This window comes from Acanthopagrus latus, chromosome 4, assembly GCF_904848185.1.
Source record: "Acanthopagrus latus isolate v.2019 chromosome 4, fAcaLat1.1, whole genome shotgun sequence".
NCBI lineage: Eukaryota > Metazoa > Chordata > Actinopteri > Spariformes > Sparidae > Acanthopagrus > Acanthopagrus latus.
The window spans coordinates 5280897-5298485 of NC_051042.1; the positions used below are offsets into that span (position 1 = coordinate 5280897).

The 17589-nt window shown below is 43.0% G+C and overlaps 1 long non-coding RNA gene across 1 annotated transcript; it reads left to right on the forward strand.

Moving 5' to 3' along the window:
• Positions 1 to 1125: 1125 nt before the first annotated feature.
• Positions 1126 to 2290, forward strand: LOC119018501. Its single transcript, XR_005074773.1, has 3 exons — positions 1126 to 1345; positions 1746 to 2011; positions 2138 to 2290. It is a non-coding gene; the product is annotated as an uncharacterized LOC119018501 (long non-coding RNA).
• The last annotated feature ends 15299 nt before the right edge of the window (positions 2291 to 17589 follow it).

Below are 17589 nucleotides of genomic sequence, written 5' to 3' on the forward strand. Positions count from 1 at the left end.
TCTGTTTGCAGACTGATTTCACTTCCACTGATCTAGAGGCAGCCTGGTTATCATGTTCAGTATGTAGCACAGCAGCTACAGCCCCATGTACGGTGCAAAGTATGCAAACCGCACACAACAGTTTGACATTTAGCGTAACTCAGCCGGTAATAATGTTTTGTTTGTGTGTAGAGCGTCTGTTAATCTCATAATGAAGCGTGTGCAGCAGAGATTCAGACAGTGTAAGGCAAAGTAATTTCAGGTCACCGGTTTCATGTTTCCTCTGAGGAACTGAGGCAGAACTCATGCGGTTAGTTTTTCAGCTAGAATGGGTTAATGGCTTTTTTCCAATTATTTCTTTTCAGCTCAGATAAACAAATGCTTACAACAGCAAATAGGATGTATAATGATATCATTAAGCTGGCATTATGCTCGGTTTGCTCTCCGTCTACACTCGGCTACATGCTTCCATTTCTACATTTCTTCATCTCAGCCCACAGTTTGATTTGTGAAGCCTGTGAGATTGGTGAGAATCCCTGGGGGCTTCGCAAATACGCGGTCAATTTGGATCAAAATTTGGGAGCTCGCAGGCAGGCTGACCAGCCGAACAACACCCACGGTCATCACGAGAAGAACAGCTCTTATCTCCAAACCATCTGATCATTTTTAAGTGGCACTGAAGTCTTGTCACATATTAAACATTAAATAAACTTATTTTTAAAGATAAATTAATGCCAAATTCTAATATTTGCCGCTTTCCAAATGATTTCTAGAGGGGATGTTTAAGTGACTGTTTTGAGTGGTGACACCAAAACAAAATAGTTCCTACATGAAAATGCTCACAGCAGGCTGTGTGGATTATCTTGAGGAACTGGGTCAGGCTTTATAGAAAGACACATTCAATTCCAGCTGTTGTTAGTTGTCAGGCAACACACGATTCTAAATCTTTAGCCTTTTCATGCTGGCACTTGTTTTGTTCACTTTAGATTCGCACTGCCCTTCCTTGTGGTTTTATATTTTCATTTGTACTCAAATATTGCTGTAAGTGTTAACGATCCATTCCTGTGAAGAAAGGGGAATTTTTGTTAAAGTCAATGCAAAGATGTGAAAGACATAAATTTGAGAGTGTTGTGTTGCGAGCAGAGGGGCAGAGCCAGACCCCCTGGAGGAATGGACACCAAGAGTCACATCACATATTGGACATCTTAAGACGTGATATATCTCCACTCCTGTTTATCAACCTGATCGCAGCAGCAATTGGCAGAGGTGACCTCCATTGTCAGGTGTCACCTGACAGGAGCTCCATGAACTCCATGAACATAACGTACAGAGAGTGGGACCAGAAGAGAGAGAGCAGGAGCGTCTGGTGAGTGCAGACAAACATCCTCACCACCACAAGACCCGTGTTGGTCTACCTCTGATCTGCCTGTCCAGATCCTTCTGCAGCAGATTTTTTTACTTTTTGTTTTTCCTCTATTTTTGATGGAGGCTGAAGTCCAGGGCATTAATTCCAGCAAGACAGGAAGTCAGACACCGAAACAACATTAAAACATACAGTTCATTTTAGGAATAAAACATGTTTTTTAGCTAATGTTTTTCTGGTGCACTTTTATCCATGCAAGTCCAACATTCTTCTAATCCTTGAGATAGAAACACAAAACTTTTGTCTGTTTGTTGTTTTGTTGTGAAATTATGTGTAATGTATAATTGTGATAGCATGTGATTCTGGAATTACAGCGGGAAACTCCTCGGTCTGTCCACTCCAGCTGTCCGGCCACGCTGCACTCAAATCGTATCCTGTGGGAACACGAAGCATCACAAGATCATGGCTAATGTACAGTAAAGTATTCTTGCTGTCCGGGGCGTATGAACAGACTGAGCCATGCTGCATCAACAGGACAAAGACACACAGCGAGGTGAAAAGTCTGCCAGCTGCTTCAGGCAGACGCAACCTGAGGCAACCCAGACGGCCTCCACCTCGGCTGGGCCTGTCGTCAGCTCTAAAAGTATTTTGTGTACGGAATGAATGCAGGTAGGCTGGGAACAGACACCGGAGTTCTGCATACACAGGAGTGAAGTTATCTCTTAAACAGTTTTTATTTAACACCTAGTTTACTACACACAGAGACACACAACTCACTTTCTTTATCTCTCTCAGTCTTCTCCTCAATCCTCAGGCTAATGTTTCCTCCCTCGGTGTGAAATGCCATCCCGTGGCCTCGGGGAGGGTGAAGACAGAGCCCTGGCTCGACACCCAGCGCTGGCTCAGTGTACACAAACACACTTTCCTCATCAATATTTAAATACACTTTTATCTTCACTTTTACCCAGCTTCAAGTGTAAAACTGTAAAAAATAAAGTTAAACCGTTGAAAGCGGAGTTTGCTTCCAACACACCGAGTGGTGTTCTGTTTGCCAGTGTGGGGAGCTTTTATCATTCAAAAAGCACATCCAAAATCTGTAGGAGATCATCTGTAATATTATGTAGCACACTTGTGCTTTTGATGTAAAGTGAATGGGAAAGCATGACAGGATCGCTGTGTCGGGGAAGCCTGTTTTATCTTTTCCCTCTGATCTCTGGAGAAAGAGGGAGGAAGAGAAAGGGAGAGAGACAGACAGACAAACAGAGAGAGGAGAAGAGAGAGAGCGGCTGAAGGCAGTGACAGCGGCACCGTATCAAAATAAAGAATAAAGGGAATGATTTATCAAGGAAAAATGGATCAATGAATTCACTCCACGCAAAAAAAAAAAAAAAAAACAGCGAACAGCAGATGCATTGAAATCCTATTATGGAGAGAAAAGTGAATAATTGATGCTTTCTTCTCTTTTTTCACACCATTCAGATATTTTCATGCCCGCATCAGAAGGGTTTACGAGCGGCGGAGACGTGTAGTAACGATTTATCTGTGAACCTGAGCTCACAGGAAGGATGTGGCACAATGTGGAAGCTGCCATTAGCAACAGGAAGTTTAATTCTGTTCAGGTCATTATGAAATATATATATATATATATATATATATATATATATATATATATATATATATATGTAAAGTGGATTCCTGGTAGCTTTAATCCTAATGTTTACATATTTTTGTTGTTCTAAGTGTCTGAAAACAACTCTACTGAAAAATGCCTTTTAATAAACATCCAAATATTTTTCATTTCAGCCAGGATTAGCTGCTTTATCGGCTTCTCCAAATCCACCAGGCTTCATGCACAGGAACAATAGTATTATCACTATATAAACGCACTTGATTGTGTTTTACACTGGACCTCCTTCCTGTCCCTCTGCTGATGTTTCCACATCTCACCTGGTACACTGAGGATCTATTTCGGTTTTGCTGAGTTGTATTATGTTTGTTTTAAGACAATAAAATGACTGTTTCTATAAATGGAGTCTGGCAGATTTGGCGAGTGCGATATAGGGGCTGTTTGTGGTCAAACAGAGAGGTTCTCCGTGGGGATCCATTCCATAATGTTTACAGACACTGAGAGGAACATGATCAGCCTGCCAGTGGCAAAAACAACAAAATCTGCTGGTTAAGGGTCACTGAAGCCTGTCACAGCTGGGTTTTATTTTATTTTTTTTTACCTGTAAGTCATTTACACAGCAAAATATGTAAATATACTGTATGGCCTTGTTTTAAAATATCAGAAATATCACTTTCAGACAATCTGGGTTGGGAAATACAGCTGCAACTGTATACTTTCCTTGGTTTCACTGGTGTGCCAAAAATGTAACCTTTTTTTATACAACTGGAGTTGTCACCATTATAAGAAGGCAAACATCTGTTTGCACATGGATTCCTGTTTACAATCATTTACACAATATGTTCAGAAATGATATTAAAATGTAATATAAATGCATGAAGCAAATCACAAAATGTACAATTTGATTCTTCAGTGAAAAGAACGGAGTGATGACACGAAGAGAAAAGAGGAAGAACGACCCTCACACACTCTCTCCGTTCTTTCGCCCCGCTGAATAACACCAGTGGAGCATTTCCGACAGGTGCGGCTCGGTCATCTATGGTTCAGCGGCTGAGTCCTCCGGGAGGACACATCATGGGGGGATGCCAGGCAGCTGAGCCTCAGGTGGAGGACAACATCTTCACGGCCAATCAGACGTGAGAGCAAGAGGACGAGGGTGCACGGGGACTGGGAGTGACGTCCTCCAGTCACCTGGCTCGGTTACTGTTAATGACGAGGTTGATGAGAAACAGCTGGTCTCAAAATGCTGCTTAAAACAACTCTTAATCTGGCGTCTGCCACTGAGAAGATGTTCTTGTTTATTTTCTCCTTCACTGGTTATTCGTAATACATCTGAATAACACCAGAATCATAGTACTGTGGACCATAACATCAGAATCAGAACGGTCATTCTTCCTCATAAATGGCTGTACACACAGAGAGACACCACCCTACATCCTCCACCATCCATTACAGTCCACAGTGTTGAAACATCCTCCTCAGCTATTTCAAGCCGACCAAGTCACTCAGGCTGACAACAATTAGGCCCCAGCAATTAGTCATCATAACACTGCAGCTCACTGGGCAACAATAATAAATGGGGTTATGGATGGGCTTACCCGAGTGAAGCCAACATCCACCGAGTGCTAATGACAGCAAGACAGTGCACATAATAACAAACTGTGCTCTGCCTTCACAATGAGACACATGAGCTGACTGAAAAAGGGAGGAGGGAGGAGCCACAGCTCGCTGAGGACAACCACTGCGAGCACGAGCAGAACCGCCATCGGCAGTTTGCTGCGATGAGGCCTGAGTGCAACGTTTATTGGAGGATATTAGTGTGATTTATGTACTTGTCTGTACAACACACTTTTTTCGCTGTAGGTGAAGGGTTGAAGAGTTGGATAGAATTTTAAGGACTCGAATAGCCCAAGGAAGTGAAAAGTCACTCTGCTGTGTGAAGGTCAGACTGCCTCTCGCACAGTCCCACGCATGAATGCCGCTCTGTGCTGCCAAAACGTCCCTCTGCTGTGATTCTGTGTCCTAAAACTTTGCAGGACTTGCAGAAGTGACTTGTCCTGTTCAGGGATCGCTTATCAAATAACAGCTCAGGATGCTTTTTTGTACAGATGCATGAATCCCAGCAACCTAAAGTGGCAGAACATGCATCCTCTATATAAACAGCAACATGCACAAGGGATCACACAGGGATTTTTATTTCTGTTAACACAATGCTAACATGTTGGCTCCCTGAGGGGTTAATAGTGTAAACTTGTAACATGAAATATTAAAGTTAAAAGTAACACTTCCCAACACTGAACCACACCAGGTTCTGAGGAAACTAACGCTACATGGACCCTTCTAACCCAGTACATCATTATTAGTCTTCATGTTTATATATAAAAAAAAAACCCTGAATTAAATGGTTTCAGATATGTGTGGCTGCAAAAATGATGTTGTAAAAGAACAAGTTAGTACAACAAATATAATCCAGTGATAACAACCAGAAACTCTCCTGTTTTAAACAGGCTTTGTAAGTTTATATCTCAGAGTTTATAAGGCACACCTGAATAAACCAATAATCAAACCAGAGATTTAAATGCCAAACGAAAACGGCAACACATTCGGTGCTTTGCTGGAGTTCATGTCGGACCTGCATCCACAGGAAGAGGCATATATTTAAAGCTCTAGAGGCTCGAATTGGAGAAAACATATCCAAAGCCTGTTTCAAGAAAACGTTGACAACCCTGAAACCTTGCACGCCGTTATCACATTGAACCCTTCTGGTGTCGCTTTGGCTGCATGTGCATCACACATTCTCTGTCCTCCATTGTCCCACATGCATATTAATGATTATTTCATTCCTCCAGAAAGGTTACGCTGCTGATGCACCAACACTTCTTCTCTCTCATCAGATGCAAAACAGGTTGGAAACTGCAGACACACCGGAGAAAAAGCCAGGACCCACAATGCACCGGGCCTGGCAGGCAGGAAGCAGATGGGTTGGCTGGCCTTACTGGATAGCAGGGGCCCAATGGTGGCACCGGTTGTTGTTTTTGATGAGCTATGCACATAAGAAACCAGAACATCTGGTCTGACCATGTGGCACCTCCATTTGTCCAAGGCCCCTTGAAGCAGGCCCTCGCATCGACTCACACACACACACACACACACACACACACACACACACGCACGCACACACACACACACACACACACACACACACACACACACACACACACACACACACACACACACACACACACACACATCTTCCACTGCCAGCTGCATCCACGCAAATGTGAGCTAAATCCAATGAATGATGCATGTTATTCACAGCAGGGTGGTGAGAGGCTGGGTGAGAGGAGGGAGGGGGGAGGTAGGTATGGCGAGCCATCCTTTTCTGCGACTTTGATTAAAAATTGTCCCACTCTTCCCCAAACAACTCATGAATATGCAGCTGGGTAATAAGCCCCGGCTCAAAGCAACTGATTTGTCAATTGTCTGCATTTCATCAAGATTGAGTAACACCTCAAGGGTGCTATAATCGAAAAGCTGTAAAAAGAAGAGGGAGGAAAGAGCCTGTTCACCATTAGATTGCTGCGTTATCTTAATCATTAGGCACTTCGGGAGCTTAATTAACAACCTGACAAGAGCTGGGTAGAGAATTTGGAGTTGATTGGTTGTTGGAGGTGTTGAGTGAGTACACCGAATGCTAAGTCAGGGGAGGAATTCTAGTGAGATAGAAGAGCGGCTGATTTGCTTTCAAAAACCGACTCAGCAGCAGCCATTAGACTGTTTTAATTAAGCGTAATTAGAGATGCGATTACAATGATGAGTTTGATAACCAGTATTAAATCATTCATCCATAAATGTTATGTTAAAATAGATGAGGGGGGAAAATGAGCGAGAGAGAAAGAGTGAGGCAGAGAGTGAGTAAGATGCATGGAATAAATATGTGTTAAAGAAGAGATAAAGAGCGATAAAGACAGAGAGCGAGCGACGGAGAGAGAGAGAAGGAGAGGGATAAAGAGAGGCAGAGATAAGGGGGATGGCTGGCAGGCTGCCACCAATTAGTTGGATGTGCTCAATTGCAGGAATTCTCTGGTGTCGTGACTCATGTTGACAGGTGTTCAGGGTGAGTTATTTGTACTGGGGAGACAGAGTGTGTACACTAAACACACAAACATACACACACACACACACACACACACACGCGTACACGCGTGCGTGCGCACACACACACACACACACACATGCACACACAAAGCCTGCTCATCCCATAACCCTGCTCTGATATAAATCCAGCATGTTTATTGCCCCGGTCGGCAGGAGAAAATGAGATTGGACACTCTTTCCTCCTTCTCGTTCTCTCCTCCTCGCCTCCCCTCTGCTGACTGGCTGACTGGGTCATTTTTAAATGCCTTGTAAATTTGTCAGCCATATTAAGTGCCCATTAAAGGGCACCAAGCTGGAGGAGGAAGCAGGAAGAAGAGGCTCATATGGCGGTCCCTGACTGGCACCGCTCCCTCATCCATCCAGCTTAATGGTGCCCGCCCACTGTGGCACGGGGGAGTCATAGCTGTGATGTATCGTGGCACGATGGACACAAGCTGGACGAGGCAGATTAGCTACTGTAGGCCAGAATGTTTTGAGGTAACCTGGCTTGGACTGGCTGCTTGGCAGCTGTCATAATGCCCTGGCATGGTGATCTGTGGCCCTCTATCAGAGGGTTTACTGGGCTATCAGTGGAGAAACAGTTGGAAATGTCTAACTGGTGGCCATTCAAAGAAAAAAATCTTTACAGTGCAACTGAAGGACCACGCCTGCCAGCCTGTGGACTGGCTGTGTGGCATGTTGGGATATTCCCTGGGAAACAGGTTATTTCTATACAAACTACAAATCTATTTGCTTTATTTTCATATAGTAAAACATACAGCAAATGTCCCATGCAGTGTTTTGGTTCTACTCAGGCAACTGCTCAGATATTTTGAGGTCCTGTTTCTCTAACCTGACACAAAAGGTTTCACAAACTAGTAAGAAGCTAATTGAGGTATTTGGCCTGATGAGGAATGCTAACATCAGTCTGATTAGCATATCACACGTAGCTTCATGCTGACTATAAATATTATGTAATCTCGCAGGAGTCAGCATTCAAAACAATCAGTGTGTAACTCTGAGAACACACATTCAATGTAATGGTCCTAACTGAAGTGTTATCTTGCATTTAGCTTACTGCCTGGGGGATAGCAAGACACGCTACTCATTCCTACCAAAAAGTGATAAAAGTTTGGATGGTAATGATAATATAATTTAGTTCGACTTAAACAATTGTGTGTTACAAAAATAAAACATTTATTTTCCCTCCAGAGGAACAGCTTATCCGAAAAGAAGAAATGGACCTTGTTTTTGATATTCTTACCCGTATTTGTTTGTTTGTTGGCCGAAACTACTGAGTAAATGTCCATGAAACTTGAAAGGAAGATGAGTCTCAGCCCACAAAAAGACTTTTTAATGTTGTGTATGTATACACCAATGATGCGTATGTATTAATATGAATATTTTTCAGTGGGAGAGCTAAAAGAAAAAGCTTGCCGTCATTCAGTGAAATGCAAGAGGATCACAAAATCCAAGATATAGGCTCAGAAAAATGATCATTATGTCAGCAGTGCTGCAGTTTGGTAGTAACTGACAGCAGAGGTCTTAATCAATTCAAGTAATTGCCATCATTGAGCTGTGCACCACGTATTTCATCAATACAGGGACAGTCAATAAATCTTTCTCCTTGACTAAAATGAAGTAGCCAGAGTCCATTTTCTGATGAACACGATAAAAAGCCACTCTGTCCAATCGATGAGAGCCAGAAATAACAACCTGTGCATCGAAGGACACTGTGGAGGGAAACACGTGAGAGTAATGCTGCAGTAGTTCTTTAATGTTCTGGTGTCGGTCTGCCGTCCAAACGCAACAGAAACTTCACACTGCTCGTCAACGTGCATGTGATACCTTGTGAGTTTTCTGCGAAGGCTTGAATTCACAGTGTTGTATGAACAGTGTCTGAGCACATCTGTAAGTCAAACAACAGCTACAGATAATTCACCTTCAATTATTATTCTAGATGTTCTTAAGGGTTCTTAACAGCTTCAGGAGACATAGAGATCCATGATAAATCAGATCTTCACTTGAAACGGTTTCACAAATCTAAATCTGCAGTTTCTTTCGTCTCCTTAAACATCCCTCCAATACTTGGATCAGTTAAAGGAAATCTGGACACAGCGTCAGAGCTGGAGGCCTGTTCCTATGAAGGCTGCTTAGTGAGACATGCCTCTCATTGTTGAGGTGTCCGCCGGCTAACCTCTGATTTACCTCCCTGCTAACATGACTTGGGATAAAATGACTTAATCGTGCTCTTCACTCTAAAAGTGTCACTGGACAGAATGGATCAGTCTCTGACTGTAAAATAAGTCATTTTGCTGTCGCTTAAAAAGATGTCTGACATTTTTTATTGATAACTTACGGGAAAATAACATTGGGCCAGTGTGCATCACATAATGTTGTTACATGTAAAATATAATTCGAGGCTGTTTCTTGGTCCAGCAATAGCAGCAGGAGAAAGACCGTGTGCCAAGATGTTATCTATGCTTCTCTGACTGTCATCAGTAATGTTACTTTACTCTGATTCTGCTGGACCTCAGACTAAAAACAAATGACCTGGTACAGTTGAAACAATTACAAATACCAATCAAACAAACTGCTGGCTGTTCAGCAACTGTTCCATTAATTATTTTAGCGATTTCAATGAGATAGTTTGAGTCTCATTCACAGGTCGCCAAATACCGATGCTTTGGCTCAGCGACCTGTAATTGTGACCCAAAGCATTCAACTGTGTTTCGCCAGAACTGCTTTCCTGACCGTAAACTAGAAATCTTTCATTTTGATTTGGTCCAGTTCCCAGATACAACTGTCAGCTGGCAACATACACATGTCATCTTGGACATTGTCTGATATTTTTTGGACTTAATAGGCAGAGTAATCAACATGAAAAATATTTGAGGATGTGCTTTAACTTGTGCAAACTGTACAAACTTGGGCTTTTGCTGTGAAAGTGAAATTAACCTTCGTCTCGACATGAATCATGTGGTTGTCGTTTGTACAGACCGTCTTTGCTCATACGCTTTATTTCGCACACATCTTCGCTATTTGAAAATACGTCCCTCCTCCTCGTCCTCCCTGCAGCTGCTTTAATGAAGTTGTATGGAGTGGCGTTCTCCCGGTGCTGAGGCTGGATATGAAAGAGAGCCCTCAGAGCCACGGCGGCACAGGACTCTCTCCCTCCTCTAATGAGCTGAGCTTTCAATGCGCCCACTAATTAGTTCATCTATAACTCTAAGCACTCAATTACTCTCCACCAGCACCGGCACCACCACTGAGAGCCGAGAGAGGCGATAAGACTGACAAATGCCTTGGCAAGCGCACACACAGACACACACTTGAGTTGTGAGGCCCAGGAGAAGTTTTTCTAAACTTCCCACGCTCAAACATGCTGTTGAGGCGAAACACATTGATCTTCAGTTTCACCCTCCTTCCCTGGTGCTTTTTCTGTCTTCCACACTCTCCGACTCCCAGAAATACATGATTCATGGAACAGTGTGGATGTGCACTCCGACAGATGTCCACAAGGAAGTGCACGATCGTGTGAATTTTAGGTGCAGTATGTATGAAATCTGACGTCATGAGCCAATAGCAAAAATCCACTTGCATCTCATTAAATACAAAATAAAACACAAAGCAAGCGTTTTCTTTTCTCTTGTTGCACCGGGGTTTGACAGGAAGTTGTGCCTTTTAGACTTGAGTAAAATAAGAATTAGAAGAATGGCACAGAACGCGTCCACTGTTTTCCTGGAGCACACGTCTCCCATATTGACTGCAGGCTCTGTAACATCCTGATCAATTATGGCAACATTGACAACATCATTACTCACACGGACACCTACACCACCGGACTCCAACAGTCCCATCCACACCACCTGTGGATAAAGCTCCTCTTCGTCGCCCACCAGTCTGGCATGGGGACTCTTTTTAGTCCTTCGCAGGTGACTGTTGTGCATCGACAGAGCTTATTAAAGCTACATTGATCAAGTCTTGTCCAGGAGGTGGGAGAAAAAAAACATCAAACCAAGTTGACAGTTACACAGTCGCAGCGTATCGCTGACTTGTCAAACTGATGCCAGCTTGCACATGCAGCAGACACAGACACAGGCCGTTATGGGTCAGCGGCAAACTTCAGGCAAACTTCACCTCAGCACACCTGATGGCATGGCGAGCGCACTTCAACATGTTCCTGCACATGTCACTTCTTTATGTTTGGCTCCAGGTGCGGTGCGACACTACAAGTTTGCTTACTTTGACTCAGAGGTCCAGACACTGGCAACCTGTTCAAGGCCCTTTTTCTGTCTTTTATTAATAAAAAAAACGATTAATACATTTTAAAAGACATCAAGATTTTGCACTGCAAAAATGTATGACTTAATTTGTCATCGTTGGACTTTAAAATGTTTTAATATCTTAATACAGATTCGTAACACATAGTTGCTGAACACTGAGCACTGTGTACATATTTGCCTTTCTGCCACAGGCATCATTTACACTCTAAACCTTTTTTTTATTTTTCATTGTTTCATTGTCTATTCTATGAATTCTACTAACAGCCTTTCATTATATATTGAGCAATTACTTAAAAACCTGAATCTTTTATCCACATTGCAAACATGCTCCAGAGGTTTACTCACAGACCGCCACGAGTTGTTAAGATTTACGGTTATTTTCCGCCTTTCGGGCACAGTTTAGTTTTAGTTTGGTTTATTTAGGTATTACAGTATCTCAGCCGCTCACGATGCTTCAGCGCAAGTACATGATGACCATTAAGAGCTGGGTGTCAGCTTTTTTGCAAGCTTCCCAAAGCATACAGTATGCAAATAAATAACAGGTGTACTGACCGCCTCATTTGCACAACCTGCAGTGCTCCTCAGACACACCCACACACACACGCCTCACAAACGATGTACCGTCATGCAAATAAACGACAAGGTCAACGCTCTGTCAAGTTATTTACTAACTAATGATTTTCCACTGTATTTGAATATGAAAATATCATCAACACTCTAATGACGATAAACAGAACTTTATATGAGGAAGTTCTTGATATCATACTGACTTCTAACACCGTCACCTGCAACGCACAGCTGCATCTAGCTGTAGAAGATAAATCCGGGTGGATGTAGGAAATAAGACAATCAACAACTTAATTCAGCCAGAGAAACAGACGCTCTCATTCAAACAGATGCAAATAATAACACCCCGCCAAAAAACTCATTTTCATTTTCTGTCTCCTCTGACTCGAGCAGCAGCTGAATAAAGAGATCAGCTGGAGGCTGTGCAGCGCCTCCATAAAGAAGGGTGCAGCTCCATTACCCCACGTCTCATGGGCCAGAAATAAAGACTCAGCAGGGCCACTGCTCTGGTTGGCTGGCTGAAGTCAATAACTTTCTTTAATGGATACAGACGCAGTAGAGCTGCATGGGAACACGCATTCAGGACAAATGTCAATTTACAGTAATTTAAAGTATTTCAGCCATGTCACCAAACACATTAAAGTTGAGATGGGAGTCATTTCTTTACAGGATCTCTTATTTTATTTGAAGTCATTAAAAAAAAATCAGTCTACAATATAAAAGCTTCACTGTTTCAATACCAGCATCTTTGGGATGCTCAAACAACACAACTCTCGGGACAACCTGAATGTGGAAAACACCAAAAACATGACTTAACTATGTTAAAACTAACAGTCTTTGAAAAAACTTTGATGATAAATCCATTTACTGCGAGACGCTGAAGAAAGGCTTTGTTATGTTCTGTGTTGCTGAGAGCAGTTTTTCTCCTCAGCACAGACGTGAAATAAGTTGGGAGTGTGTTACATTAAGATAGGAGAGTTGAGGTGTATCAGCAGCCGTGTGCTGTGGCCACAGATTTGTTCCTGCGGTGTTTCAGTGTGTGGAGAGGTATTTTCTCTTCCCACAGCTTGTTTACTACACTTCTGTTTTCTTCTTCTTTCTCAGAATCCAACTATAGACAGAAAATGTGTGTTGTGTGTGTGTGTGTATGGATTATATCAGTGTTATAGTGTGCGCGTGATTGTCCCTGCCCCCCCCCCCCCCCCCCCCCCCCACACACACACATATACGCGCACACACACACACACACACGCACACACACACTCTTTCTACATGGTGTAATAAGCTATGGGGGTGGTGTTCATAGTCTTAAGCAGAATGGATGCAAAATCCACATTACACAACACATTCCCATTCCAGAATAGTGATCCATCAAGCCCTTGCACTAAGCATCTGTACATAAACCTCAATTATGCTAATGCTAATCCCTGGGACATTGACGTGAGTAGGCAAGGAGGCTAACAGCTAAAGACTTTGATGTGTGCTGCCATTTGGCAGGGCCCCCTGAAAGACTAGCATTGGACCCCAAACTCCACCAAGGCTTAAGGAGGAAAAACCAGCTCGGCCTCGTCTGTTCCTCTACTGATTACAAGGGCTTAGGGGGCTTCTTTTATTTGCCTCTTTGGTTTGGACCCAATCATGGGTGTCAGTTCCCTCCACTGCTGCTTGGCAGTCCTCCTGCATTCATTTTTTTGTTTTTACACACTCCTCCTCTGTGCCAGACTTTTTTGTTTTGTTTTTCATTTTCATCTGGAGGTTTCTCCCTGTGTGTACATTTACATCTGACACCTTCGCTTTTTATTCCCATTTTGGTAGCTGACAGAAAGCGCAGGGCTGCGTACTCTGCCATTGTAGGACATTTTTATTGCTGGAGATTAATAATTTTCCAGAACAGAACACCAGCTATGACGGAGTTAATCCTTATTCAATCCGTTACTTATTTGGAGGGATCTGAAATAACAAAAGTACATTCTACCATCTCACCTTTTCTTGGGCTTTAACTATGACTATGAGTCTTTGGGGAGTCACAGTGACAGAAAACCTGTTCCCAAAAGGAAAAAACAAAACAAAACAAAAAAAACCTTGGCGCTGTACTGAATAATCATTTCCTGTTTGCATAATGGGACTTGTGTGATTATAAGTTGCTTTTTGGAAATTGAGCACATAGCTCTAATCTCTTCTCTTAATAACAAACGGGAGATCAGAAATTTCCTGGCAAACAGAAACATCGTTAGCAGTGATTTAGTTCCATTAACGACAAGTGTTTTTTGAAGTACTTTGCCCCCTTTTCTTGCTCATGTTCTAATTTCTCAGAGCTTTCAGGAAAAACCCTGCCACAAGAGACGGATTAAAGCTTATTTTCAGTGAATGAGTCAACACGTGAAAATGGGAAAAACACTGCAGACAGTTTGTGAAACAAAAGAGATTAAGGACGTTTAAGGGGGATTTGGGGAAAATAATTGGTGCTTGTTCTAATTTTAAGGGTGAGGATTGTAGAATGGTGGCATAACCTTTTAGGTTCGGATCAATGGAGAGAGAAACCTCGAAGGCCAACGAGAGGAAACTCTCAACACTGAGTCAGGTCGCTGCTACCAGACTCAGGTGTTCAGATTCAGATGCTGAGTGTGGTAGGAGTGAAACTGAAAATGACATTTAAATAAACATTCAGTGCCACCAGTAACATAATAAGAGTTGTTTGTGTGATGTAGCCATCAGTGTAACTATTCATCCTTTCCAGATTAATATTTTGTTTTGACTGATGAACATGTAGCTCACATTCGTCAGGCAACATTAGATGAGGTCTCGTATGGAGACTCAGTAAAACACAACAAATAAAACAGTTGGTCAGTTCGTTTTTAAGAGGAATAAGGCTCAAACCTCAAGACAGACATTCATCTGATTGTAATCATGACATAAGCTTTTCGTGGCGCTCCAAAACAACTAAATCATGACCCCAACAAAGCTGCTCCGTATTATTTTGTAATCACAAATTAATCAGTTTGCAAACACAACCTCACGGCTTCTCTCGCCTTCCAAATCTTCTACACATGTACACAATGTAGGGTGGATAATGAACTAACCCCTGGCCTGGCTCCACACACGAAAAGCAGACAGGTCGACAGGTGCTCTGTCAGAGGTCTAATCCTCAGTGTAATGACAAGCCGGTGCATTTAAAGCAACAGCTCAGGTTAGAGAAACTGCGCTTAAAGATTTAGTGAGCTTGCTCAACTACGTCATCCATCGCCACATCTCGCCTGCTCCTTTCTCATATCCAGCCTCTTCTTCGGAGTGAAATGAAGCCATTGTCGGTCCTTGTGTCGCAGTAGCCAGAAGTCTTTATCAGCTCTAGATCTGATCAGCTGTGATAGAAACACAGCATCCAGCTGCACACGCCATGCTTGCTTTAAAGTTAAGGATCTCTGAATGCAACTAGTCTTCCATCTGTCCACTCAAGCGTTAAAACATCTTTTAGTAGACGTTAAGTTTCAAAGACTCCCCGAAGAAAAACTTTCAAAAAGACAAGCCTCCATTATGCTTTCTATTTCATGACGTCCAACGTGGCACATCAGCATTGCTGCATCCTGTGTTCAGCACCGCCCAACACAACTGTGATTGGCTTAAAGAAATATAAACAAGGCCGAGAGGTTTTTTTCCCCCAAGAGAAGAGTGTCTCTTCATTGCTCTTCCAATTAGACATAAAATGTTGTTACTATCATATAAATTAAGTAATGTGTCATAAGATCGGTTAACTCTTTTTTTCCCCCCAATCTTTATGTGTTAATCAAAAGCCACCAAATGCCATAACGCGAGTTCTTTTGTATGAGGGTGAGCAGTACTCAAAAAAACAAACAGAATTTTACACACAGAAAACATTTATTGTTCAAGAACTGGGAAGAACTAATAATTGTTTAGGGCAATGTCCCTTCTATAAAACGGGGGAAATCTTCTTTTACAAAAAGAATTAAGCCAATGTTAAAATCAAACAGTCCGAGAGCTCGCGACCATGCTCCAGTCTTTGTCCTCCTGTAATGTTAGCGCCGTCTCTCCCGCCACGCCAGTTAGCCACCGCTATCCTCCACCGAAAATCTCACTGCTGTTTGTAGCCCTCGGCTGCTCCCATCCCTCGTCCAACCTCCACCTCGTCTGAACCGCTCCCAGCGACGCCCGTGGTTCTAGAACACATGAGACGGCCAGCATCCTGCTCTACAAGCACAGGAGTCACTTTCTCTGGCTTCAGGGTTCGTCTCAGCTTGCAGCTAGCAGCGTTTTGGTCAGGGACTCACAGCATTTGGCCAAAAGCTCCTGCTTCTGCCATGTGCGTCCAAAAGCCTCCATACACTGTTACAGGTTTCTCCGGTCAACCCTCGAGGTCCTCTGCTGCCGCCATGCTGCTTCCCATTGTGTCCGCATCTGTTCCAAAAAGCACACCTGCATCCGGCTACCTGGCCTGCTTCTCAATCAGTCTGTGGCCCTACTGTAACCGCTGATTGGCTACTGCAGCTGTCAGTCAAAAGGTTGCGTTCACTTCCTAAAATCATAATCGGCCGTTTCTAAAGCATGCGTGTAATCAACTCAAATAAAAAAAAATCCACAAAATGCAAAACACGGCACATAATAGAAAACAAAAATATAACCAGCAGCAGTAATGCACCAATGTATGACACTCAGCATGACAAATGCCAAAGAAACACGTTTTATGAGACCACAGTGACTTTAACTAAAATCTAGTTGGTTCACCCTTGAGTCTAAATGAACATTTTGTGCCAAATGTGAAGACGTTCCCTCGAGGAGACTGTGCGATATGTTGTTCATGAGTGGGACGGATGGACGGATGTACAGTCTAGATGACAGACAACCAGAAAACAGAACTGTTGAGATCGGGACAGGAGTCTATTTTTACCAAGTATATAAAAAAAAAACACGAGTGAAAGATCACAATCTTCTTTGGCAGGAACATGTAATTAACATTGTAATGTGAATATGACTGTATACTGATGGATCACAGACTCAGGCTGGATGTACTGTAATGAAAGAAGACATCTCTGACACTGAGACCTGAGCACATCTCTCTTCACAGCGGCAGCAGTGTCTCGGCTGACTAACGGACTGATTGACAGTTTGTCTGTCTGATCGTCTAATTGGCTGGCTGGCTTTTGCTCAGCTCCCTGATGCTCTGACAAACAATTATCCTTGAAGACAGTACCACATTTGTCTAATTAATTACACGCGTTTGCCACAACAGCAGGTAGTTAGCGGTGACAAGACGGAGAGTTTGGGGCTGTGCATGCGAGCGAGATAAACACCTCTGTAATTGTGCTTTGTAGAAAAAAAAGAAGAGGAGGCTTCCTCACACGGCAAAGTGATTGTTCTTTAGCTTTTTAGCAGCTCTTCTGAAGGCAGACATCGCAGAAACAAAACAACTGCTTTAAGCGGCTGAACTGTTTCATCCTCAGTGTCGGAGGATTTTTTTTTTTTTTTCTTTTCCTCTCTTCGGCAAGACAGGAAACTCAGTCAGTCAGCTGTTGTTGGCTCAGTGAAGCGCTGAATCAATGCAGGCAGACAGGCAGACAAGGCGAGCAGCAGGTACCTCTGATGTCAGCGCTGCTCTCCTGACACTCATCTGCCCGGAC